The 24,787-nt window shown below is 46.1% G+C and overlaps 11 non-coding genes across 11 annotated transcripts; all 11 read left to right on the forward strand.

The window, feature by feature from the left end:
- The first annotated feature begins 504 nt into the window (after window positions 1-504).
- Window positions 505-695, forward strand: LOC130350891 (U2 spliceosomal RNA). Its single transcript, XR_008887693.1, has one exon. It is a non-coding gene; the product is annotated as a U2 spliceosomal RNA (small nuclear RNA).
- A 2,086-nt stretch (window positions 696-2,781) lies between these two features.
- Window positions 2,782-2,972, forward strand: LOC130350892 (U2 spliceosomal RNA). Its single transcript, XR_008887694.1, has one exon. It is a non-coding gene; the product is annotated as a U2 spliceosomal RNA (small nuclear RNA).
- Window positions 2,973-5,058: 2,086 nt separating this feature from the next.
- On the forward strand, window positions 5,059-5,249 carry LOC130350893 (U2 spliceosomal RNA). Its single transcript, XR_008887695.1, has one exon. It is a non-coding gene; the product is annotated as a U2 spliceosomal RNA (small nuclear RNA).
- Window positions 5,250-7,338: 2,089 nt separating this feature from the next.
- On the forward strand, window positions 7,339-7,529 carry LOC130350894 (U2 spliceosomal RNA). The gene has a single exon (XR_008887696.1). It is a non-coding gene; the product is annotated as a U2 spliceosomal RNA (small nuclear RNA).
- Window positions 7,530-9,618: 2,089 nt separating this feature from the next.
- Window positions 9,619-9,809, forward strand: LOC130350895 (U2 spliceosomal RNA). Its single transcript, XR_008887697.1, has one exon. It is a non-coding gene; the product is annotated as a U2 spliceosomal RNA (small nuclear RNA).
- A 2,085-nt stretch (window positions 9,810-11,894) lies between these two features.
- LOC130350896 (U2 spliceosomal RNA) lies at window positions 11,895-12,085 on the forward strand. The gene has a single exon (XR_008887698.1). It is a non-coding gene; the product is annotated as a U2 spliceosomal RNA (small nuclear RNA).
- Window positions 12,086-14,170: 2,085 nt separating this feature from the next.
- Window positions 14,171-14,361, forward strand: LOC130350898 (U2 spliceosomal RNA). Its single transcript, XR_008887699.1, has one exon. It is a non-coding gene; the product is annotated as a U2 spliceosomal RNA (small nuclear RNA).
- Window positions 14,362-16,451: 2,090 nt separating this feature from the next.
- LOC130350900 (U2 spliceosomal RNA) lies at window positions 16,452-16,642 on the forward strand. Its single transcript, XR_008887701.1, has one exon. It is a non-coding gene; the product is annotated as a U2 spliceosomal RNA (small nuclear RNA).
- A 2,086-nt stretch (window positions 16,643-18,728) lies between these two features.
- On the forward strand, window positions 18,729-18,919 carry LOC130350901 (U2 spliceosomal RNA). The gene has a single exon (XR_008887702.1). It is a non-coding gene; the product is annotated as a U2 spliceosomal RNA (small nuclear RNA).
- Window positions 18,920-21,003: 2,084 nt separating this feature from the next.
- On the forward strand, window positions 21,004-21,194 carry LOC130350902 (U2 spliceosomal RNA). The gene has a single exon (XR_008887703.1). It is a non-coding gene; the product is annotated as a U2 spliceosomal RNA (small nuclear RNA).
- Window positions 21,195-23,278: 2,084 nt separating this feature from the next.
- Window positions 23,279-23,469, forward strand: LOC130350903 (U2 spliceosomal RNA). Its single transcript, XR_008887704.1, has one exon. It is a non-coding gene; the product is annotated as a U2 spliceosomal RNA (small nuclear RNA).
- Window positions 23,470-24,787: the final 1,318 nt, after the last annotated feature.

The raw sequence follows: 24,787 nt of genomic DNA on the forward strand, positions 1-24,787 counted from the left end.
TTTATGAGGAGCATCAGCACTGCTCTGCCTGAGCAGAACCATCACCGCCATAGGTTGTCAAATAACCCGGGTTTAACCCACACAGGTAAGTCCAATGGGGTGCAGGCATGTCCTCTATGCTTACAGCTTCCCGTGGGTGTTGGTTTGATACCGTTTGGGGACAGCCAAGGAGGCATCTGCAGGCAACAAAGGTAGGTGTGTGCTTGTGTGTGTGTTTCCTATGCAGATCCTAAGCCCAGTGTCACATGCAAGTAGGAGGAGTAAGAAGGGTTCCTGGCAAATCCGGGTTATGGATTGCATTTAAAAAGGCCCCGTGGGAGTGCAATGGGCCCCTGTCTTGCTGCTTAGCAATAATGGTATGGGTTTAGGTTCTGCTGTGTGTACTGGTGGTTGACTGCCCCCCAGCCCAGAGTGTGCATGGAAAATTGTCTGGCAGCCTCCCTGACAGCAAGCAGTGATAGTGCCCATGAAGGGGACCTTGTTGGGCCCGCCCCTTTCACGGTTATCGCTTCTCGGCCTTTTGGCTAAGATCAAGTGTAGTATCTGTTCTTATCAGTTTAATATCTGATACGTCCCCTATCTGGGGACCATATATTAAATGGATTTTTGAGAACGGGGGCCGATTTCGAAGCTTGCTTCCGTCGCCCTATGCATTGACCCGATATGGCAGTATCTTCGGGTACAGTGCACCACCCCCTTACAGGGTTAAAAAGAAAGATTCCTACTTTCATTGCTACCTGCTTGCTGGCTAGCCAGCTAGCCAGCCCTGTGGGCCTTGCTGCTGCTGCTGCTGCAGCCAAAAAACAAAAGGTGGTGCTGCTGCTGCTTCTGCTTCTGCTTGTGTCTGGCCGCTGTTGGAGCGTCCAGGCACAGGACTTCTGCTGCTGCTGACTAAATGGCCTCCTTAATTGGATCATTTGAGTAGCCAGCACACCTGTGCAGGTAGGGCATGACATGATAGGCAGCTGCCTTGATAGCGGGTGGGTGCTGAATGTTCCTAATTGACAAAATAAGATTAATGCTTATGAAGAAATATAAAATCTCATCCCTTCCCCAATATCGCGCCACACCCCTACCCCTTAATTCCCTGGTTGAACTTGATGGACATATGTCTTTTTTCGACCGTACTAACTATGTAACTATGTAACATAACATGGGGGGGGGGGGTCTCCTGGCTGTTCACACAGGTGTGTCATTGCTGTACATTGACCATGCATTGCTTCTGTGGTATTGCAAAGGCAAAGACAAATGCTTCCAGCCATCCATTGCACTAATGGATTGGTCATCAGCTGGCTGTCTATGTCCCGCATCAATATAGACCAAAGTACAGAGGGTTAGGCTATGCTATTGTGCACCTACCTGATGCATCAGAAGGTGCGAGGCCCTTGCTAAATTCTGTGCACAGACTTTGAGATCTATGCTTTAGACTGTATCTAAACCTGCTCCAACATGGACTGACATTCTGGCCTACTTTCAGCCGATGCGACTTGTCTGTCGCTGAACAGTCGCTTTTTATGTATTCAGCACCTATGTATAATGTTGTAAAAATGCTCTAGAAGCTAAAGTCGCAGAAATGTCACACATATTTGGCCTGCAACTTTCTGTGCGACAAATTCAGACAGGAAAAATCAGTATAAATCCTTAGAAAATTATCCCCCAGTGTCTCCATCTGCTGGCGGTATTGAATAAGCATTGCTGCACTGATGGGGTATGCATTAGACGAAAAAAAAGAAGAAAAAGAAGAATAATACGCCCAGAAAAGAGGCGAAAAGGAGAAAAACGTAAAAAAACGTGAAAAAAAAGTAAGAGGAAGAGAAGGGAAAAAAAGGTGGAAATGGGTTTAAAAGTGATTTCGGCGGAGAAATATATATATATATATATATATATATATATATATATATATATATACGCGCACACACACACATATATATAAACGTATTCTCCGTTGAGATATTGCAGCCGCTGCTGTGTCCAGGCCCAGGAGCCTTAGCACTGTGCTGTGATGTCACTCAATACCACTGACATCACTAGGTGTAAACAACATCTCTCCTTTGCTGTGTATGTGACTATGGAGCTGTTTGGTGATGTCGTCTATTATGGCCTTCATAGAAGCAACAGGAGATTGTTGCATCCATCTAGAACCCTCAGAACTACAGTGCTATGATGTCACTCACTTCCACAGGCCTTGCAGAGTGTAAACAACAACAACCCAGCTTTGTTGTGTATGTAACCATAGGGATTTGTGATGTCACCTAGAACCTTCACAGCAGCGACAGCTTTATGAGGAGCATCAGCACTGCTCTGCCTGAGCAGAACCATCACCGCCATAGGTTGTCAAATAACCCGGGTTTAACCCACACAGGTAAGTCCAATGGGGTGCAGGCATGTCCTCTATGCTTACAGCTTCCCGTGGGTGTTGGTTTGATACCGTTTGGGGACAGCCAAGGAGGCATCTGCAGGCAACAAAGGTAGGTGTGTGCTTGTGTGTGTGTTTCCTATGCAGATCCTAAGCCCAGTGTCACATGCAAGTAGGAGGAGTAAGAAGGGTTCCTGGCAAATCCGGGTTATGGATTGCATTTAAAAAGGCCCCGTGGGAGTGCAATGGGCCCCTGTCTTGCTGCTTAGCAATAATGGTATGGGTTTAGGTTCTGCTGTGTGTACTGGTGGTTGACTGCCCCCCAGCCCAGAGTGTGCATGGAAAATTGTCTGGCAGCCTCCCTGACAGCAAGCAGTGATAGTGCCCATGAAGGGGACCTTGTTGGGCCCGCCCCTTTCACGGTTATCGCTTCTCGGCCTTTTGGCTAAGATCAAGTGTAGTATCTGTTCTTATCAGTTTAATATCTGATACGTCCCCTATCTGGGGACCATATATTAAATGGATTTTTGAGAACGGGGGCCGATTTCGAAGCTTGCTTCCGTCGCCCTATGCATTGACCCGATATGGCAGTATCTTCGGGTACAGTGCACCACCCCCTTACAGGGTTAAAAAGAAAGATTCCTACTTTCATTGCTACCTGCTTGCTGGCTAGCCAGCTAGCCAGCCCTGTGGGCCTTGCTGCTGCTGCTGCTGCAGCCAAAAAACAAAAGGTGGTGCTGCTGCTGCTTCTGCTTCTGCTTGTGTCTGGCCGCTGTTGGAGCGTCCAGGCACAGGACTTCTGCTGCTGCTGACTAAATGGCCTCCTTAATTGGATCATTTGAGTAGCCAGCACACCTGTGCAGGTAGGGCATGACATGATAGGCAGCTGCCTTGATAGCGGGTGGGTGCTGAATGTTCCTAATTGACAAAATAAGATTAATGCTTATGAAGAAATATAAAATCTCATCCCTTCCCCAATATCGCGCCACACCCCTACCCCTTAATTCCCTGGTTGAACTTGATGGACATATGTCTTTTTTCGACCGTACTAACTATGTAACTATGTAACATAACATGGGGGGGGGGGGTCTCCTGGCTGTTCACACAGGTGTGTCATTGCTGTACATTGACCATGCATTGCTTCTGTGGTATTGCAAAGGCAAAGACAAATGCTTCCAGCCATCCATTGCACTAATGGATTGGTCATCAGCTGGCTGTCTATGTCCCGCATCAATATAGACCAAAGTACAGAGGGTTAGGCTATGCTATTGTGCACCTACCTGATGCATCAGAAGGTGCGAGGCCCTTGCTAAATTCTGTGCACAGACTTTGAGATCTATGCTTTAGACTGTATCTAAACCTGCTCCAACATGGACTGACATTCTGGCCTACTTTCAGCCGATGCGACTTGTCTGTCGCTGAACAGTCGCTTTTTATGTATTCAGCACCTATGTATAATGTTGTAAAAATGCTCTAGAAGCTAAAGTCGCAGAAATGTCACACATATTTGGCCTGCAACTTTCTGTGCGACAAATTCAGACAGGAAAAATCAGTATAAATCCTTAGAAAATTATCCCCCAGTGTCTCCATCTGCTGGCGGTATTGAATAAGCATTGCTGCACTGATGGGGTATGCATTAGACGAAAAAAAAGAAGAAAAAGAAGAATAATACGCCCAGAAAAGAGGCGAAAAGGAGAAAAACGTAAAAAAACGTGAAAAAAAAGTAAGAGGAAGAGAAGGGAAAAAAAGGTGGAAATGGGTTTAAAAGTGATTTCGGCGGAGATATATATATATATATATATATATATATATATATATATATATATATACGCGCACACACACACATATATATAAACGTATTCTCCGTTGAGATATTGCAGCCGCTGCTGTGTCCAGGCCCAGGAGCCTTAGCACTGTGCTGTGATGTCACTCAATACCACTGACATCACTAGGTGTAAACAACATCTCTCCTTTGCTGTGTATGTGACTATGGAGCTGTTTGGTGATGTCGTCTATTATGGCCTTCATAGAAGCAACAGGAGATTGTTGCATCCATCTAGAACCCTCAGAACTACAGTGCTATGATGTCACTCACTTCCACAGGCCTTGCAGAGTGTAAACAACAACAACCCAGCTTTGTTGTGTATGTAACCATAGGGATTTGTGATGTCACCTAGAACCTTCACAGCAGCGACAGCTTTATGAGGAGCATCAGCACTGCTCTGCCTGAGCAGAACCATCACCGCCATAGGTTGTCAAATAACCCGGGTTTAACCCACACAGGTAAGTCCAATGGGGTGCAGGCATGTCCTCTATGCTTACAGCTTCCCGTGGGTGTTGGTTTGATACCGTTTGGGGACAGCCAAGGAGGCATCTGCAGGCAACAAAGGTAGGTGTGTGCTTGTGTGTGTGTTTCCTATGCAGATCCTAAGCCCAGTGTCACATGCAAGTAGGAGGAGTAAGAAGGGTTCCTGGCAAATCCGGGTTATGGATTGCATTTAAAAAGGCCCCGTGGGAGTGCAATGGGCCCCTGTCTTGCTGCTTAGCAATAATGGTATGGGTTTAGGTTCTGCTGTGTGTACTGGTGGTTGACTGCCCCCCAGCCCAGAGTGTGCATGGAAAATTGTCTGGCAGCCTCCCTGACAGCAAGCAGTGATAGTGCCCATGAAGGGGACCTTGTTGGGCCCGCCCCTTTCACGGTTATCGCTTCTCGGCCTTTTGGCTAAGATCAAGTGTAGTATCTGTTCTTATCAGTTTAATATCTGATACGTCCCCTATCTGGGGACCATATATTAAATGGATTTTTGAGAACGGGGGCCGATTTCGAAGCTTGCTTCCGTCGCCCTATGCATTGACCCGATATGGCAGTATCTTCGGGTACAGTGCACCACCCCCTTACAGGGTTAAAAAGAAAGATTCCTACTTTCATTGCTACCTGCTTGCTGGCTAGCCAGCTAGCCAGCCCTGTGGGCCTTGCTGCTGCTGCTGCTGCAGCCAAAAAACAAAAGGTGGTGCTGCTGCTGCTGCTGCTTCTGCTTCTGCTTGTGTCTGGCCGCTGTTGGAGCGTCCAGGCGGACTTCTGCTGCTGCTGACTAAATGGCCTCCTTAATTGGATCATTTGAGTAGCCAGCACACCTGTGCAGGTAGGGCATGACATGATAGGCAGCTGCCTTGATAGCGGGTGGGTGCTGAATGTTCCTAATTGACAAAATAAGATTAATGCTTATGAAGAAATATAAAATCTCATCCCTTCCCCAATATCGCGCCACACCCCTACCCCTTAATTCCCTGGTTGAACTTGATGGACATATGTCTTTTTTCGACCGTACTAACTATGTAACTATGTAACATAACATGGGGGGGGGGGGTCTCCTGGCTGTTCACACAGGTGTGTCATTGCTGTACATTGACCATGCATTGCTTCTGTGGTATTGCAAAGGCAAAGACAAATGCTTCCAGCCATCCATTGCACTAATGGATTGGTCATCAGCTGGCTGTCTATGTCCCGCATCAATATAGACCAAAGTACAGAGGGTTAGGCTATGCTATTGTGCACCTACCTGATGCATCAGAAGGTGCGAGGCCCTTGCTAAATTCTGTGCACAGACTTTGAGATCTATGCTTTAGACTGTATCTAAACCTGCTCCAACATGGACTGACATTCTGGCCTACTTTCAGCCGATGCGACTTGTCTGTCGCTGAACAGTCGCTTTTTATGTATTCAGCACCTATGTATAATGTTGTAAAAATGCTCTAGAAGCTAAAGTCGCAGAAATGTCACACATATTTGGCCTGCAACTTTCTGTGCGACAAATTCAGACAGGAAAAATCAGTATAAATCCTTAGAAAATTATCCCCCAGTGTCTCCATCTGCTGGCGGTATTGAATAAGCATTGCTGCACTGATGGGGTATGCATTAGACGAAAAAAAAGAAGAAAAAGAAGAATAATACGCCCAGAAAAGAGGCGAAAAGGAGAAAAACGTAAAAAAACGTGAAAAAAAAGTAAGAGGAAGAGAAGGGAAAAAAAGGTGGAAATGGGTTTAAAAGTGATTTCGGCGGAGAAATATATATATATATATATATATATATATATATATATATATATATACGCGCACACACACACATATATATAAACGTATTCTCCGTTGAGATATTGCAGCCGCTGCTGTGTCCAGGCCCAGGAGCCTTAGCACTGTGCTGTGATGTCACTCAATACCACTGACATCACTAGGTGTAAACAACATCTCTCCTTTGCTGTGTATGTGACTATGGAGCTGTTTGGTGATGTCGTCTATTATGGCCTTCATAGAAGCAACAGGAGATTGTTGCATCCATCTAGAACCCTCAGAACTACAGTGCTATGATGTCACTCACTTCCACAGGCCTTGCAGAGTGTAAACAACAACAACCCAGCTTTGTTGTGTATGTAACCATAGGGATTTGTGATGTCACCTAGAACCTTCACAGCAGCGACAGCTTTATGAGGAGCATCAGCACTGCTCTGCCTGAGCAGAACCATCACCGCCATAGGTTGTCAAATAACCCGGGTTTAACCCACACAGGTAAGTCCAATGGGGTGCAGGCATGTCCTCTATGCTTACAGCTTCCCGTGGGTGTTGGTTTGATACCGTTTGGGGACAGCCAAGGAGGCATCTGCAGGCAACAAAGGTAGGTGTGTGCTTGTGTGTGTGTTTCCTATGCAGATCCTAAGCCCAGTGTCACATGCAAGTAGGAGGAGTAAGAAGGGTTCCTGGCAAATCCGGGTTATGGATTGCATTTAAAAAGGCCCCGTGGGAGTGCAATGGGCCCCTGTCTTGCTGCTTAGCAATAATGGTATGGGTTTAGGTTCTGCTGTGTGTACTGGTGGTTGACTGCCCCCCAGCCCAGAGTGTGCATGGAAAATTGTCTGGCAGCCTCCCTGACAGCAAGCAGTGATAGTGCCCATGAAGGGGACCTTGTTGGGCCCGCCCCTTTCACGGTTATCGCTTCTCGGCCTTTTGGCTAAGATCAAGTGTAGTATCTGTTCTTATCAGTTTAATATCTGATACGTCCCCTATCTGGGGACCATATATTAAATGGATTTTTGAGAACGGGGGCCGATTTCGAAGCTTGCTTCCGTCGCCCTATGCATTGACCCGATATGGCAGTATCTTCGGGTACAGTGCACCACCCCCTTACAGGGTTAAAAAGAAAGATTCCTACTTTCATTGCTACCTGCTTGCTGGCTAGCCAGCTAGCCAGCCCTGTGGGCCTTGCTGCTGCTGCTGCTGCAGCAGCCAAAAAACAAAAGGTGGTGCTGCTGCTGCTTCTGCTTCTGCTTGTGTCTGGCCGCTGTTGGAGCGTCCAGGCACAGGACTTCTGCTGCTGCTGACTAAATGGCCTCCTTAATTGGATCATTTGAGTAGCCAGCACACCTGTGCAGGTAGGGCATGACATGATAGGCAGCTGCCTTGATAGCGGGTGGGTGCTGAATGTTCCTAATTGACAAAATAAGATTAATGCTTATGAAGAAATATAAAATCTCATCCCTTCCCCAATATCGCGCCACACCCCTACCCCTTAATTCCCTGGTTGAACTTGATGGACATATGTCTTTTTTCGACCGTACTAACTATGTAACTATGTAACATAACATGGGGGGGGGGGGTCTCCTGGCTGTTCACACAGGTGTGTCATTGCTGTACATTGACCATGCATTGCTTCTGTGGTATTGCAAAGGCAAAGACAAATGCTTCCAGCCATCCATTGCACTAATGGATTGGTCATCAGCTGGCTGTCTATGTCCCGCATCAATATAGACCAAAGTACAGAGGGTTAGGCTATGCTATTGTGCACCTACCTGATGCATCAGAAGGTGCGAGGCCCTTGCTAAATTCTGTGCACAGACTTTGAGATCTATGCTTTAGACTGTATCTAAACCTGCTCCAACATGGACTGACATTCTGGCCTACTTTCAGCCGATGCGACTTGTCTGTCGCTGAACAGTCGCTTTTTATGTATTCAGCACCTATGTATAATGTTGTAAAAATGCTCTAGAAGCTAAAGTCGCAGAAATGTCACACATATTTGGCCTGCAACTTTCTGTGCGACAAATTCAGACAGGAAAAATCAGTATAAATCCTTAGAAAATTATCCCCCAGTGTCTCCATCTGCTGGCGGTATTGAATAAGCATTGCTGCACTGATGGGGTATGCATTAGACGAAAAAAAAGAAGAAAAAGAAGAATAATACGCCCAGAAAAGAGGCGAAAAGGAGAAAAACGTAAAAAAACGTGAAAAAAAAGTAAGAGGAAGAGAAGGGAAAAAAAGGTGGAAATGGGTTTAAAAGTGATTTCGGCGGAGAAATATATATATATATATATATATATATATATATATATATATATATACGCGCACACACACACATATATATAAACGTATTCTCCGTTGAGATATTGCAGCCGCTGCTGTGTCCAGGCCCAGGAGCCTTAGCACTGTGCTGTGATGTCACTCAATACCACTGACATCACTAGGTGTAAACAACATCTCTCCTTTGCTGTGTATGTGACTATGGAGCTGTTTGGTGATGTCGTCTATTATGGCCTTCATAGAAGCAACAGGAGATTGTTGCATCCATCTAGAACCCTCAGAACTACAGTGCTATGATGTCACTCACTTCCACAGGCCTTGCAGAGTGTAAACAACAACAACCCAGCTTTGTTGTGTATGTAACCATAGGGATTTGTGATGTCACCTAGAACCTTCACAGCAGCGACAGCTTTATGAGGAGCATCAGCACTGCTCTGCCTGAGCAGAACCATCACCGCCATAGGTTGTCAAATAACCCGGGTTTAACCCACACAGGTAAGTCCAATGGGGTGCAGGCATGTCCTCTATGCTTACAGCTTCCCGTGGGTGTTGGTTTGATACCGTTTGGGGACAGCCAAGGAGGCATCTGCAGGCAACAAAGGTAGGTGTGTGCTTGTGTGTGTGTTTCCTATGCAGATCCTAAGCCCAGTGTCACATGCAAGTAGGAGGAGTAAGAAGGGTTCCTGGCAAATCCGGGTTATGGATTGCATTTAAAAAGGCCCCGTGGGAGTGCAATGGGCCCCTGTCTTGCTGCTTAGCAATAATGGTATGGGTTTAGGTTCTGCTGTGTGTACTGGTGGTTGACTGCCCCCCAGCCCAGAGTGTGCATGGAAAATTGTCTGGCAGCCTCCCTGACAGCAAGCAGTGATAGTGCCCATGAAGGGGACCTTGTTGGGCCCGCCCCTTTCACGGTTATCGCTTCTCGGCCTTTTGGCTAAGATCAAGTGTAGTATCTGTTCTTATCAGTTTAATATCTGATACGTCCCCTATCTGGGGACCATATATTAAATGGATTTTTGAGAACGGGGGCCGATTTCGAAGCTTGCTTCCGTCGCCCTATGCATTGACCCGATATGGCAGTATCTTCGGGTACAGTGCACCACCCCCTTACAGGGTTAAAAAGAAAGATTCCTACTTTCATTGCTACCTGCTTGCTGGCTAGCCAGCTAGCCAGCCCTGTGGGCCTTGCTGCTGCTGCTGCTGCAGCCAAAAAACAAAAGGTGGTGCTGCTGCTGCTTCTGCTTCTGCTTGTGTCTGGCCGCTGTTGGAGCGTCCAGGCACAGGACTTCTGCTGCTGCTGACTAAATGGCCTCCTTAATTGGATCATTTGAGTAGCCAGCACACCTGTGCAGGTAGGGCATGACATGATAGGCAGCTGCCTTGATAGCGGGTGGGTGCTGAATGTTCCTAATTGACAAAATAAGATTAATGCTTATGAAGAAATATAAAATCTCATCCCTTCCCCAATATCGCGCCACACCCCTACCCCTTAATTCCCTGGTTGAACTTGATGGACATATGTCTTTTTTCGACCGTACTAACTATGTAACTATGTAACATAACATGGGGGGGGGGGTCTCCTGGCTGTTCACACAGGTGTGTCATTGCTGTACATTGACCATGCATTGCTTCTGTGGTATTGCAAAGGCAAAGACAAATGCTTCCAGCCATCCATTGCACTAATGGATTGGTCATCAGCTGGCTGTCTATGTCCCGCATCAATATAGACCAAAGTACAGAGGGTTAGGCTATGCTATTGTGCACCTACCTGATGCATCAGAAGGTGCGAGGCCCTTGCTAAATTCTGTGCACAGACTTTGAGATCTATGCTTTAGACTGTATCTAAACCTGCTCCAACATGGACTGACATTCTGGCCTACTTTCAGCCGATGCGACTTGTCTGTCGCTGAACAGTCGCTTTTTATGTATTCAGCACCTATGTATAATGTTGTAAAAATGCTCTAGAAGCTAAAGTCGCAGAAATGTCACACATATTTGGCCTGCAACTTTCTGTGCGACAAATTCAGACAGGAAAAATCAGTATAAATCCTTAGAAAATTATCCCCCAGTGTCTCCATCTGCTGGCGGTATTGAATAAGCATTGCTGCACTGATGGGGTATGCATTAGACGAAAAAAAAGAAGAAAAAGAAGAATAATACGCCCAGAAAAGAGGCGAAAAGGAGAAAAACGTAAAAAAACGTGAAAAAAAAGTAAGAGGAAGAGAAGGGAAAAAAAGGTGGAAATGGGTTTAAAAGTGATTTCGGCGGAGAAATATATATATATATATATATATATATATATATATATATATATATACGCGCACACACACACATATATATAAACGTATTCTCCGTTGAGATATTGCAGCCGCTGCTGTGTCCAGGCCCAGGAGCCTTAGCACTGTGCTGTGATGTCACTCAATACCACTGACATCACTAGGTGTAAACAACATCTCTCCTTTGCTGTGTATGTGACTATGGAGCTGTTTGGTGATGTCGTCTATTATGGCCTTCATAGAAGCAACAGGAGATTGTTGCATCCATCTAGAACCCTCAGAACTACAGTGCTATGATGTCACTCACTTCCACAGGCCTTGCAGAGTGTAAACAACAACAACCCAGCTTTGTTGTGTATGTAACCATAGGGATTTGTGATGTCACCTAGAACCTTCACAGCAGCGACAGCTTTATGAGGAGCATCAGCACTGCTCTGCCTGAGCAGAACCATCACCGCCATAGGTTGTCAAATAACCCGGGTTTAACCCACACAGGTAAGTCCAATGGGGTGCAGGCATGTCCTCTATGCTTACAGCTTCCCGTGGGTGTTGGTTTGATACCGTTTGGGGACAGCCAAGGAGGCATCTGCAGGCAACAAAGGTAGGTGTGTGCTTGTGTGTGTGTTTCCTATGCAGATCCTAAGCCCAGTGTCACATGCAAGTAGGAGGAGTAAGAAGGGTTCCTGGCAAATCCGGGTTATGGATTGCATTTAAAAAGGCCCCGTGGGAGTGCAATGGGCCCCTGTCTTGCTGCTTAGCAATAATGGTATGGGTTTAGGTTCTGCTGTGTGTACTGGTGGTTGACTGCCCCCCAGCCCAGAGTGTGCATGGAAAATTGTCTGGCAGCCTCCCTGACAGCAAGCAGTGATAGTGCCCATGAAGGGGACCTTGTTGGGCCCGCCCCTTTCACGGTTATCGCTTCTCGGCCTTTTGGCTAAGATCAAGTGTAGTATCTGTTCTTATCAGTTTAATATCTGATACGTCCCCTATCTGGGGACCATATATTAAATGGATTTTTGAGAACGGGGGCCGATTTCGAAGCTTGCTTCCGTCGCCCTATGCATTGACCCGATATGGCAGTATCTTCGGGTACAGTGCACCACCCCCTTACAGGGTTAAAAAGAAAGATTCCTACTTTCATTGCTACCTGCTTGCTGGCTAGCCAGCTAGCCAGCCCTGTGGGCCTTGCTGCTGCTGCTGCTGCAGCCAAAAAACAAAAGGTGGTGCTGCTGCTGCTTCTGCTTCTGCTTGTGTCTGGCCGCTGTTGGAGCGTCCAGGCACAGGACTTCTGCTGCTGCTGACTAAATGGCCTCCTTAATTGGATCATTTGAGTAGCCAGCACACCTGTGCAGGTAGGGCATGACATGATAGGCAGCTGCCTTGATAGCGGGTGGGTGCTGAATGTTCCTAATTGACAAAATAAGATTAATGCTTATGAAGAAATATAAAATCTCATCCCTTCCCCAATATCGCGCCACACCCCTACCCCTTAATTCCCTGGTTGAACTTGATGGACATATGTCTTTTTTCGACCGTACTAACTATGTAACTATGTAACATAACATGGGGGGGGGGGGTCTCCTGGCTGTTCACACAGGTGTGTCATTGCTGTACATTGACCATGCATTGCTTCTGTGGTATTGCAAAGGCAAAGACAAATGCTTCCAGCCATCCATTGCACTAATGGATTGGTCATCAGCTGGCTGTCTATGTCCCGCATCAATATAGACCAAAGTACAGAGGGTTAGGCTATGCTATTGTGCACCTACCTGATGCATCAGAAGGTGCGAGGCCCTTGCTAAATTCTGTGCACAGACTTTGAGATCTATGCTTTAGACTGTATCTAAACCTGCTCCAACATGGACTGACATTCTGGCCTACTTTCAGCCGATGCGACTTGTCTGTCGCTGAACAGTCGCTTTTTATGTATTCAGCACCTATGTATAATGTTGTAAAAATGCTCTAGAAGCTAAAGTCGCAGAAATGTCACACATATTTGGCCTGCAACTTTCTGTGCGACAAATTCAGACAGGAAAAATCAGTATAAATCCTTAGAAAATTATCCCCCAGTGTCTCCATCTGCTGGCGGTATTGAATAAGCATTGCTGCACTGATGGGGTATGCATTAGACGAAAAAAAAGAAGAAAAAGAAGAATAATACGCCCAGAAAAGAGGCGAAAAGGAGAAAAACGTAAAAAAACGTGAAAAAAAAGTAAGAGGAAGAGAAGGGAAAAAAAGGTGGAAATGGGTTTAAAAGTGATTTCGGCGGAGAAATATATATATATATATATATATATATATATATATATATATATATCGCGCACACACACACATATATATAAACGTATTCTCCGTTGAGATATTGCAGCCGCTGCTGTGTCCAGGCCCAGGAGCCTTAGCACTGTGCTGTGATGTCACTCAATACCACTGACATCACTAGGTGTAAACAACATCTCTCCTTTGCTGTGTATGTGACTATGGAGCTGTTTGGTGATGTCGTCTATTATGGCCTTCATAGAAGCAACAGGAGATTGTTGCATCCATCTAGAACCCTCAGAACTACAGTGCTATGATGTCACTCACTTCCACAGGCCTTGCAGAGTGTAAACAACAACAACCCAGCTTTGTTGTGTATGTAACCATAGGGATTTGTGATGTCACCTAGAACCTTCACAGCAGCGACAGCTTTATGAGGAGCATCAGCACTGCTCTGCCTGAGCAGAACCATCACCGCCATAGGTTGTCAAATAACCCGGGTTTAACCCACACAGGTAAGTCCAATGGGGTGCAGGCATGTCCTCTATGCTTACAGCTTCCCGTGGGTGTTGGTTTGATACCGTTTGGGGACAGCCAAGGAGGCATCTGCAGGCAACAAAGGTAGGTGTGTGCTTGTGTGTGTGTTTCCTATGCAGATCCTAAGCCCAGTGTCACATGCAAGTAGGAGGAGTAAGAAGGGTTCCTGGCAAATCCGGGTTATGGATTGCATTTAAAAAGGCCCCGTGGGAGTGCAATGGGCCCCTGTCTTGCTGCTTAGCAATAATGGTATGGGTTTAGGTTCTGCTGTGTGTACTGGTGGTTGACTGCCCCCCAGCCCAGAGTGTGCATGGAAAATTGTCTGGCAGCCTCCCTGACAGCAAGCAGTGATAGTGCCCATGAAGGGGACCTTGTTGGGCCCGCCCCTTTCACGGTTATCGCTTCTCGGCCTTTTGGCTAAGATCAAGTGTAGTATCTGTTCTTATCAGTTTAATATCTGATACGTCCCCTATCTGGGGACCATATATTAAATGGATTTTTGAGAACGGGGGCCGATTTCGAAGCTTGCTTCCGTCGCCCTATGCATTGACCCGATATGGCAGTATCTTCGGGTACAGTGCACCACCCCCTTACAGGGTTAAAAAGAAAGATTCCTACTTTCATTGCTACCTGCTTGCTGGCTAGCCAGCTAGCCAGCCCTGTGGGCCTTGCTGCTGCTGCTGCTGCAGCCAAAAAACAAAAGGTGGTGCTGCTGCTGCTTCTGCTTCTGCTTGTGTCTGGCCGCTGTTGGAGCGTCCAGGCACAGGACTTCTGCTGCTGCTGACTAAATGGCCTCCTTAATTGGATCATTTGAGTAGCCAGCACACCTGTGCAGGTAGGGCATGACATGATAGGCAGCTGCCTTGATAGCGGGTGGGTGCTGAATGTTCCTAATTGACAAAATAAGATTAATGCTTATGAAGAAATATAAAATCTCATCCCTTCCCCAATATCGCGCCACACCCCTACCCCTTAATTCCCTGGTTGAACTTGATGGACATATGTCTTTTTTCGACCGTACTAACTATGTAACTATGTAACATAACATGGGGGGGGGGGGTCTCCTGGCTGTTCACACAGGTGTGTCATTGCTGTACATTGACCATGCATTGCTTCTGTGGTATTGCAAAGGCAAAGACAAATGCTTCCAGCCATCCATTGCACTAATGGATTGGTCATCAGCTGGCTGTCTATGTCCCGCATCAATATAGACCAAAGTACAGAGGGTTAGGCTATGCTATTGTGCACCTACCTGATGCATCAGAAGGTGCGAGGCCCTTGCTAAATTCTGTGCACAGACTTTGAGATCTATGCTTTAGACTGTATCTAAACCTGCTCCAACATGGACTGACATTCTGGCCTACTTTCAGCCGATGCGACTTGTCTGTCGCTGAACAGTCGCTTTTTATGTATTCAGCACCTATGTATAATGTTGTAAAAATGCTCTAGAAGCTAAAGTCGCAGAAATGTCACACATATTTGGCCTGCAACTTTCTGTGCGACAAATTCAGACAGGAAAAATCAGTATAAATCCTTAGAAAATTATCCCCCAGTGTCTCCATCTGCTGGCGGTATTGAATAAGCATTGCTGCACTGATGGGGTATGCATTAGACGAAAAAAAAGAAGAAAAAGAAGAATAATACGCCCAGAAAAGAGGCGAAAAGGAGAAAAACGTAAAAAAACGTGAAAAAAAAGTAAGAGGAAGAGAAGGGAAAAAAAGGTGGAAATGGGTTTAAAAGTGATTTCGGCGGAGATATATATATATATATATATATATATATATATATATATATATATATATATACGCGCACACACACACATATATATAAACGTATTCTCCGTTGAGATATTGCAGCCGCTGCTGTGTCCAGGCCCAGGAGCCTTAGCACTGTGCTGTGATGTCACTCAATACCACTGACATCACTAGGTGTAAACAACATCTCTCCTTTGCTGTGTATGTGACTATGGAGCTGTTTGGTGATGTCGTCTATTATGGCCTTCATAGAAGCAACAGGAGATTGTTGCATCCATCTAGAACCCTCAGAACTACAGTGCTATGATGTCACTCACTTCCACAGGCCTTGCAGAGTGTAAACAACAACAACCCAGCTTTGTTGTGTATGTAACCATAGGGATTTGTGATGTCACCTAGAACCTTCACAGCAGCGACAGCTTTATGAGGAGCATCAGCACTGCTCTGCCTGAGCAGAACCATCACCGCCATAGGTTGTCAAATAACCCGGGTTTAACCCACACAGGTAAGTCCAATGGGGTGCAGGCATGTCCTCTATGCTTACAGCTTCCCGTGGGTGTTGGTTTGATACCGTTTGGGGACAGCCAAGGAGGCATCTGCAGGCAACAAAGGTAGGTGTGTGCTTGTGTGTGTGTTTCCTATGCAGATCCTAAGCCCAGTGTCACATGCAAGTAGGAGGAGTAAGAAGGGTTCCTGGCAAATCCGGGTTATGGATTGCATTTAAAAAGGCCCCGTGGGAGTGCAATGGGCCCCTGTCTTGCTGCTTAGCAATAATGGTATGGGTTTAGGTTCTGCTGTGTGTACTGGTGGTTGACTGCCCCCCAGCCCAGAGTGTGCATGGAAAATTGTCTGGCAGCCTCCCTGACAGCAAGCAGTGATAGTGCCCATGAAGGGGACCTTGTTGGGCCCGCCCCTTTCACGGTTATCGCTTCTCGGCCTTTTGGCTAAGATCAAGTGTAGTATCTGTTCTTATCAGTTTAATATCTGATACGTCCCCTATCTGGGGACCATATATTAAATGGATTTTTGAGAACGGGGGCCGATTTCGAAGCTTGCTTCCGTCGCCCTATGCATTGACCCGATATGGCAGTATCTTCGGGTACAGTGCACCACCCCCTTACAGGGTTAAAAAGAAAGATTCCTACTTTCATTGCTACCTGCTTGCTGGCTAGCCAGCTAGCCAGCCCTGTGGGCCTTGCTGCTGCTGCTGCTGCAGCCAAAAAACAAAAGGTGGTGCTGCTGCTGCTTCTGCTTCTGCTTGTGTCTGGCCGCTGTTGGAGCGTCCAGGCACAGGACTTCTGCTGCTGCTGACTAAATGGCCTCCTTAATTGGATCATTTGAGTAGCCAGCACACCTGTGCAGGTAGGGCATGACATGATAGGCAGCTGCCTTGATAGCGGGTGGGTGCTGAATGTTCCTAATTGACAAAATAAGATTAATGCTTATGAAGAAATATAAAATCTCATCCCTTCCCCAATATCGCGCCACACCCCTACCCCTTAATTCCCTGGTTGAACTTGATGGACATATGTCTTTTTTCGACCGTACTAACTATGTAACTATGTAACATAACATGGGGGGGGGGGGTCTCCTGGCTGTTCACACAGGTGTGTCATTGCTGTACATTGACCATGCATTGCTTCTGTGGTATTGCAAAGGCAAAGACAAATGCTTCCAGCCATCCATTGCACTAATGGATTGGTCATCAGCTGGCTGTCTATGTCCCGCATCAATATAGACCAAAGTACAGAGGGTTAGGCTATGCTATTGTGCACCTACCTGATGCATCAGAAGGTGCGAGGCCCTTGCTAAATTCTGTGCACAGACTTTGAGATCTATGCTTTAGACTGTATCTAAACCTGCTCCAACATGGACTGACATTCTGGCCTACTTTCAGCCGATGCGACTTGTCTGTCGCTGAACAGTCGCTTTTTATGTATTCAGCACCTATGTATAATGTTGTAAAAATGCTCTAGAAGCTAAAGTCGCAGAAATGTCACACATATTTGGCCTGCAACTTTCTGTGCGACAAATTCAGACAGGAAAAATCAGTATAAATCCTTAGAAAATTATCCCCCAGTGTCTCCATCTGCTGGCGGTATTGAATAAGCATTGCTGCACTGATGGGGTATGCATTAGACGAAAAAAAAGAAGAAAAAGAAGAATAATACGCCCAGAAAAGAGGCGAAAAGGAGAAAAACGTAAAAAAACGTGAAAAAAAAGTAAGAGGAAGAGAAGGGAAAAAAAGGTGGAAATGGGTTTAAAAGTGATTTCGGCGGAGAAATATATATATATATATATATATATATATATATATATATATATATACGCGCACACACACACATATATATAAACGTATTCTCCGTTGAGATATTGCAGCCGCTGCTGTGTCCAGGCCCAGGAGCCTTAGCACTGTGCTGTGATGTCACTCAATACCACTGACATCACTAGGTGTAAACAACATCTCTCCTTTGCTGTGTATGTGACTATGGAGCTGTTTGGTGATGTCGTCTATTATGGCCTTCATAGAAGCAACAGGAGATTGTTGCATCCATCTAGAACCCTCAGAACTACAGTGCTATGATGTCACTCACTTCCACAGGCCTTGCAGAGTGTAAACAACAACAACCCAGCTTTGTTGTGTATGTAACCATAGGGATTTGTGATGTCACCTAGAACCTTCACAGCAGCGACAGCTTTATGAGGAGCATCAGCACTGCTCTGCCTGAGCAGAACCATCACCGCCATAGGTTGTCAAATAACCCGGGTTTAACCCACACAGGTAAGTCCAATGGGGTGCAGGCATGTCCTCTATGCTTACAGCTTCCCGTGGGTGTTGGTTTGATACCGTTTGGGGACAGCCAAGGAGGCATCTGCAGGCAACAAAGGTAGGTGTGTGCTTGTGTGTGTGTTTCCTATGCAGATCCTAAGCCCAGTGTCACATGCAAGTAGGAGGAGTAAGAAGGGTTCCTGGCAAATCCGGGTTATGGATTGCATTTAAAAAGGCCCCGTGGGAGTGCAATGGGCCCCTGTCTTGCTGCTTAGCAATAATGGTATGGGTTTAGGTTCTGCTGTGTGTACTGGTGGTTGACTGCCCCCCAGCCCAGAGTGTGCATGGAAAATTGTCTGGCAGCCTCCCTGACAGCAAGCAGTGATAGTGCCCATGAAGGGGACCTTGTTGGGCCCGCCCCTTTCACGGTTATCGCTTCTCGGCCTTTTGGCTAAGATCAAGTGTAGTATCTGTTCTTATCAGTTTAATATCTGATACGTCCCCTATCTGGGGACCATATATTAAATGGATTTTTGAGAACGGGGGCCGATTTCGAAGCTTGCTTCCGTCGCCCTATGCATTGACCCGATATGGCAGTATCTTCGGGTACAGTGCACCACCCCCTTACAGGGTTAAAAAGAAAGATTCCTACTTTCATTGCTACCTGCTTGCTGGCTAGCCAGCTAGCCAGCCCTGTGGGCCTTGCTGCTGCTGCTGCTGCAGCCAAAAAACAAAAGGTGGTGCTGCTGCTGCTTCTGCTTCTGCTTGTGTCTGGCCGCTGTTGGAGCGTCCAGGCACAGGACTTCTGCTGCTGCTGACTAAATGGCCTCCTTAATTGGATCATTTGAGTAGCCAGCACACCTGTGCAGGTAGGGCATGACATGATAGGCAGCTGCCTTGATAGCGGGTGGGTGCTGAATGTTCCTAATTGACAAAATAAGATTAATGCTTATGAAGAAATATAAAATCTCATCCCTTCCCCAATATCGCGCCACACCCCTACCCCTTAATTCCCTGGTTGAACTTGATGGACATATGTCTTTTTTCGACCGTACTAACTATGTAACTATGTAACATAACATGGGGGGGGGGGGTCTCCTGGCTGTTCACACAGGTGTGTCATTGCTGTACATTGACCATGCATTGCTTCTGTGGTATTGCAAAGGCAAAGACAAATGCTTCCAGCCATCCATTGCACTAATGGATTGGTCATCAGCTGGCTGTCTATGTCCCGCATCAATATAGACCAAAGTACAGAGGGTTAGGCTATGCTATTGTGCACCTACCTGATGCATCAGAAGGTGCGAGGCCCTTGCTAAATTCTGTGCACAGACTTTGAGATCTATGCTTTAGACTGTATCTAAACCTGCTCCAACATGGACTGACATTCTGGCCTACTTTCAGCCGATGCGACTTGTCTGTCGCTGAACAGTCGCTTTTTATGTATTCAGCACCTATGTATAATGTTGTAAAAATGCTCTAGAAGCTAAAGTCGCAGAAATGTCACACATATTTGGCCTGCAACTTTCTGTGCGACAAATTCAGACAGGAAAAATCAGTATAAATCCTTAGAAAATTATCCCCCAGTGTCTCCATCTGCTGGCGGTATTGAATAAGCATTGCTGCACTGATGGGGTATGCATTAGACGAAAAAAAAGAAGAAAAAGAAGAATAATACGCCCAGAAAAGAGGCGAAAAGGAGAAAAACGTAAAAAAACGTGAAAAAAAAGTAAGAGGAAGAGAAGGGAAAAAAAGGTGGAAATGGGTTTAAAAGTGATTTCGGCGGAGAAATATATATATATATATATATATATATATATATATATATATATACGCGCACACACACACATATATATAAACGTATTCTCCGTTGAGATATTGCAGCCGCTGCTGTGTCCAGGCCCAGGAGCCTTAGCACTGTGCTGTGATGTCACTCAATACCACTGACATCACTAGGTGTAAACAACATCTCTCCTTTGCTGTGTATGTGACTATGGAGCTGTTTGGTGATGTCGTCTATTATGGCCTTCATAGAAGCAACAGGAGATTGTTGCATCCATCTAGAACCCTCAGAACTACAGTGCTATGATGTCACTCACTTCCACAGGCCTTGCAGAGTGTAAACAACAACAACCCAGCTTTGTTGTGTATGTAACCATAGGGATTTGTGATGTCACCTAGAACCTTCACAGCAGCGACAGCTTTATGAGGAGCATCAGCACTGCTCTGCCTGAGCAGAACCATCACCGCCATAGGTTGTCAAATAACCCGGGTTTAACCCACACAGGTAAGTCCAATGGGGTGCAGGCATGTCCTCTATGCTTACAGCTTCCCGTGGGTGTTGGTTTGATACCGTTTGGGGACAGCCAAGGAGGCATCTGCAGGCAACAAAGGTAGGTGTGTGCTTGTGTGTGTGTTTCCTATGCAGATCCTAAGCCCAGTGTCACATGCAAGTAGGAGGAGTAAGAAGGGTTCCTGGCAAATCCGGGTTATGGATTGCATTTAAAAAGGCCCCGTGGGAGTGCAATGGGCCCCTGTCTTGCTGCTTAGCAATAATGGTATGGGTTTAGGTTCTGCTGTGTGTACTGGTGGTTGACTGCCCCCCAGCCCAGAGTGTGCATGGAAAATTGTCTGGCAGCCTCCCTGACAGCAAGCAGTGATAGTGCCCATGAAGGGGACCTTGTTGGGCCCGCCCCTTTCACGGTTATCGCTTCTCGGCCTTTTGGCTAAGATCAAGTGTAGTATCTGTTCTTATCAGTTTAATATCTGATACGTCCCCTATCTGGGGACCATATATTAAATGGATTTTTGAGAACGGGGGCCGATTTCGAAGCTTGCTTCCGTCGCCCTATGCATTGACCCGATATGGCAGTATCTTCGGGTACAGTGCACCACCCCCTTACAGGGTTAAAAAGAAAGATTCCTACTTTCATTGCTACCTGCTTGCTGGCTAGCCAGCTAGCCAGCCCTGTGGGCCTTGCTGCTGCTGCTGCTGCAGCCAAAAAACAAAAGGTGGTGCTGCTGCTGCTTCTGCTTCTGCTTGTGTCTGGCCGCTGTTGGAGCGTCCAGGCACAGGACTTCTGCTGCTGCTGACTAAATGGCCTCCTTAATTGGATCATTTGAGTAGCCAGCACACCTGTGCAGGTAGGGCATGACATGATAGGCAGCTGCCTTGATAGCGGGTGGGTGCTGAATGTTCCTAATTGACAAAATAAGATTAATGCTTATGAAGAAATATAAAATCTCATCCCTTCCCCAATATCGCGCCACACCCCTACCCCTTAATTCCCTGGTTGAACTTGATGGACATATGTCTTTTTTCGACCGTACTAACTATGTAACTATGTAACATAACATGGGGGGGGGGGGTCTCCTGGCTGTTCACACAGGTGTGTCATTGCTGTACATTGACCATGCATTGCTTCTGTGGTATTGCAAAGGCAAAGACAAATGCTTCCAGCCATCCATTGCACTAATGGATTGGTCATCAGCTGGCTGTCTATGTCCCGCATCAATATAGACCAAAGTACAGAGGGTTAGGCTATGCTATTGTGCACCTACCTGATGCATCAGAAGGTGCGAGGCCCTTGCTAAATTCTGTGCACAGACTTTGAGATCTATGCTTTAGACTGTATCTAAACCTGCTCCAACATGGACTGACATTCTGGCCTACTTTCAGCCGATGCGACTTGTCTGTCGCTGAACAGTCGCTTTTTATGTATTCAGCACCTATGTATAATGTTGTAAAAATGCTCTAGAAGCTAAAGTCGCAGAAATGTCACACATATTTGGCCTGCAACTTTCTGTGCGACAAATTCAGACAGGAAAAATCAGTATAAATCCTTAGAAAATTATCCCCCAGTGTCTCCATCTGCTGGCGGTATTGAATAAGCATTGCTGCACTGATGGGGTATGCATTAGACGAAAAAAAAGAAGAAAAAGAAGAATAATACGCCCAGAAAAGAGGCGAAAAGGAGAAAAACGTAAAAAAACGTGAAAAAAAAGTAAGAGGAAGAGAAGGGAAAAAAAGGTGGAAATGGGTTTAAAAGTGATTTCGGCGGAGAAATATATATATATATATATATATATATATATATATATATATATACGCGCACACACACACATATATATAAACGTATTCTCCGTTGAGATATTGCAGCCGCTGCTGTGTCCAGGCCCAGGAGCCTTAGCACTGTGCTGTGATGTCACTCAATACCACTGACATCACTAGGTGTAAACAACATCTCTCCTTTGCTGTGTATGTGACTATGGAGCTGTTTGGTGATGTCGTCTATTATGGCCTTCATAGAAGCAACAGGAGATTGTTGCATCCATCTAGAACCCTCAGAACTACAGTGCTATGATGTCACTCACTTCCACAGGCCTTGCAGAGTGTAAACAACAACAACCCAGCTTTGTTGTGTATGTAACCATAGGGATTTGTGATGTCACCTAGAACCTTCACAGCAGCGACAGCTTTATGAGGAGCATCAGCACTGCTCTGCCTGAGCAGAACCATCACCGCCATAGGTTGTCAAATAACCCGGGTTTAACCCACACAGGTAAGTCCAATGGGGTGCAGGCATGTCCTCTATGCTTACAGCTTCCCGTGGGTGTTGGTTTGATACCGTTTGGGGACAGCCAAGGAGGCATCTGCAGGCAACAAAGGTAGGTGTGTGCTTGTGTGTGTGTTTCCTATGCAGATCCTAAGCCCAGTGTCACATGCAAGTAGGAGGAGTAAGAAGGGTTCCTGGCAAATCCGGGTTATGGATTGCATTTAAAAAGGCCCCGTGGGAGTGCAATGGGCCCCTGTCTTGCTGCTTAGCAATAATGGTATGGGTTTAGGTTCTGCTGTGTGTACTGGTGGTTGACTGCCCCCCAGCCCAGAGTGTGCATGGAAAATTGTCTGGCAGCCTCCCTGACAGCAAGCAGTGATAGTGCCCATGAAGGGGACCTTGTTGGGCCCGCCCCTTTCACGGTTATCGCTTCTCGGCCTTTTGGCTAAGATCAAGTGTAGTATCTGTTCTTATCAGTTTAATATCTGATACGTCCCCTATCTGGGGACCATATATTAAATGGATTTTTGAGAACGGGGGCCGATTTCGAAGCTTGCTTCCGTCGCCCTATGCATTGACCCGATATGGCAGTATCTTCGGGTACAGTGCACCACCCCCTTACAGGGTTAAAAAGAAAGATTCCTACTTTCATTGCTACCTGCTTGCTGGCTAGCCAGCTAGCCAGCCCGCCCTGTGGGCCTTGCTGCTGCTGCTGCTGCAGCCAAAAAACAAAAGGTGGTGCTGCTGCTGCTTCTGCTTCTGCTTGTGTCTGGCCGCTGTTGGAGCGTCCAGGCACAGGACTTCTGCTGCTGCTGACTAAATGGCCTCCTTAATTGGATCATTTGAGTAGCCAGCACACCTGTGCAGGTAGGGCATGACATGATAGGCAGCTGCCTTGATAGCGGGTGGGTGCTGAATGTTCCTAATTGACAAAATAAGATTAATGCTTATGAAGAAATATAAAATCTCATCCCTTCCCCAATATCGCGCCACACCCCTACCCCTTAATTCCCTGGTTGAACTTGATGGACATATGTCTTTTTTCGACCGTACTAACTATGTAACTATGTAACATAACATGGGGGGGGGGGGTCTCCTGGCTGTTCACACAGGTGTGTCATTGCTGTACATTGACCATGCATTGCTTCTGTGGTATTGCAAAGGCAAAGACAAATGCTTCCAGCCATCCATTGCACTAATGGATTGGTCATCAGCTGGCTGTCTATGTCCCGCATCAATATAGACCAAAGTACAGAGGGTTAGGCTATGCTATTGTGCACCTACCTGATGCATCAGAAGGTGCGAGGCCCTTGCTAAATTCTGTGCACAGACTTTGAGATCTATGCTTTAGACTGTATCTAAACCTGCTCCAACATGGACTGACATTCTGGCCTACTTTCAGCCGATGCGACTTGTCTGTCGCTGAACAGTCGCTTTTTATGTATTCAGCACCTATGTATAATGTTGTAAAAATGCTCTAGAAGCTAAAGTCGCAGAAATGTCACACATATTTGGCCTGCAACTTTCTGTGCGACAAATTCAGACAGGAAAAATCAGTATAAATCCTTAGAAAATTATCCCCCAGTGTCTCCATCTGCTGGCGGTATTGAATAAGCATTGCTGCACTGATGGGGTATGCATTAGACGAAAAAAAAGAAGAAAAAGAAGAATAATACGCCCAGAAAAGAGGCGAAAAGGAGAAAAACGTAAAAAAACGTGAAAAAAAAGTAAGAGGAAGAGAAGGGAAAAAAAGGTGGAAATGGGTTTAAAAGTGATTTCGGCGGAGAAATATATATATATATATATATATATATATATATATATATATATATATACGCGCACACACACACATATATATAAACGTATTCTCCGTTGAGATATTGCAGCCGCTGCTGTGTCCAGGCCCAGGAGCCTTAGCACTGTGCTGTGATGTC

The sequence above is a fragment of the Hyla sarda genome, unplaced genomic scaffold (assembly GCF_029499605.1).
Source record: "Hyla sarda isolate aHylSar1 unplaced genomic scaffold, aHylSar1.hap1 scaffold_953, whole genome shotgun sequence".
Lineage (NCBI taxonomy): Eukaryota > Metazoa > Chordata > Amphibia > Anura > Hylidae > Hyla > Hyla sarda.